General features: G+C 64.8%; 1 protein-coding gene across 3 annotated transcripts in view; it reads right to left on the minus strand.

Moving 5' to 3' along the window:
* SERPING1 (serpin family G member 1) overlaps positions 1–1,788 on the minus strand; it is a 10,040-nt gene extending 8,252 nt beyond the window's left edge. The window contains exon 1 of one of the 3 annotated variants that reach the window (XM_026058664.1): positions 1,777–1,788. The gene's annotated coding sequence lies outside the window, so the exon portion shown is untranslated. Of the gene's footprint in view, positions 1–1,553; positions 1,590–1,731; positions 1,754–1,776 lie in introns of those variants that run through there. The other 2 variants (XM_026058667.1, XM_026058665.1) reach the window with 2 other exon arrangements.
* Positions 1,789–1,794: the final 6 nt, after the last annotated feature.

The following is a 1,794-nucleotide window of genomic DNA, read 5'->3' on the forward strand; positions in this document are numbered from 1 at the left end:
CTAGCCCCTCAACTGCCCCATCTCTATGAGCCTTGTGGTGACAAAGGGCAGTTTAGCCACTCAGTCTCCAGGTCAAGCTCCCCATCCTTGTCCCTATGATCCCCAAGAGACTTGGAGGGAGGCCCAGGTGGTGTGACACTCCAGGGGTGGCCTGGGGGGCTCCAGCCCTCCCCCACCTTTCTCCACCACCTGGATGAGGGCAGGCCATGTCTAGCCCCCCAGCCCTCTGAGGGTGGCACAGCACAGGCCCAGAGGAGAGGCCAGGCCAACAGCAGGGTCAACAACCTCCTCGCATTGCAAAACAGCACACTATTGAGGTGGGATGGGACCCATGTGAGGGGGCTTCCGGGAGTGCCTGGGGGCTGCTGCTGAGCAGAGGTGAGTACCAGTGGCCCCAAATTTTCCTTGCCGACTCCCAGCCGCCCTGGTCCGCCCACCCCAGGGAAACGTGTGGTCTGGCTACTCAACCCCCTATGGTCCCAGGCACGGTGTTTGGGGGAATAAGCCCCCTAAGTGCCCTCCCACCCCACATGTAGGACAGCCCAGCCAGCTGCCTCTGGGTACCAGCGAGGTGTGGGGCATGTGGGGCTGTAACTGCCCAGCTTCCCCAGCCTGGGGGGCATGGGCAGGTTCCCCTCACCCCACATCTCTGCAGCCCTGGGCCTGGCGTCAGCCCTGGGCCTTCAACCTGCTGGAGCTACAGGGCTCAGGGCTACCTGGGGCATGTCTGGCCCCTCAGTTCCAACCTTTATGGCCAAGGATTGGCCAAGGGTATGTCTGGTCCCTCAATGTCCCTTCCCCCAACTCTATGGCTCACAGGGAGATCAAGGGCACATCTAGTCCCCCAATACCTACCTCTGCATTCCCCAGAAAAAGAAGACCTCTGGCCCCACAACCCTGATCACTGTGGCCCCCTGAGGAGGCCAAAGGCATGTCTGGCCCCTCAACCCACCTTTCTCTATGACCCCCAGGGAGCCTGAAGGCATGTCTGGCCCCTCAACCCACCTTTCTCTATGACCCCCAGGGAGCCTGAAGGCATGTCTAGCCCCTCAACCACTCATCTCTATGACCCCAGGGAGCCTGAAGGCCTGTCTGGCGACTCCACCCCTTCCATGCTCAGGGAGGGGCTGGAGCCACTAGGCCCCGCCCCACCCTGCCATGGGCGTGGCCTGCACGGAGCCCTGCCCCAGGACAGCTGTGGGGGCTGCACTCTGGACGGGCCATGGCTGGAAGCAGGAGGMTCGCCAAGGTGGGTGGAGGGTGCCAGGGAGGTCCTGGGGTGCACCAGTGGGGACAGGCCCGGCAGTGCCCCGGGGTGCCAGCTCTGGGACTTCGGGGCCAGTTTGGGGGTGCTGCACCGGGGGGCGTGGTGGTACTGCCGCTGGGGGGTGCTGGCAGCAGGCTGAGGGGTGCAGGTAACGGGGTACAGGGGGGGACAGTACCAGGGCGTTGGGGTGCCAGTACTGGCATGCTGGGAGTGCCAGTACCAGGGTTGGGGTGTGCCAGTACCGGGCTGCCAGGAATGACAGTACCGGGGTGCAGGGGTGCCATACCGGGGTGTCAGGAGTGACAGTACCGGGGTGCCAGGCGTGCCGGTACCGAGGTGCCAGGAGTGACAGTACTGGGGTGCAGGTGTGCAGGGGGGGGACAGTACCGGGGCTGGGGGGTGCCAGTACCAAGGTGCTGGGAGTGGCAGTACCAGGGTGCGGGAGTGCGAGGGGGGGACAGTACCGGGGGTGGGGGGTGCCGGTACAGGGAAGCCGGGAGTGACAGTACCGGGGTCCGAGGGGTGCT

The sequence above is a fragment of the Apteryx rowi genome, unplaced genomic scaffold (assembly GCF_003343035.1).
Source record: "Apteryx rowi isolate R43461 unplaced genomic scaffold, aptRow1 scaffold_1493, whole genome shotgun sequence".
Taxonomy (NCBI): Eukaryota; Metazoa; Chordata; class Aves; order Apterygiformes; family Apterygidae; genus Apteryx; species Apteryx rowi.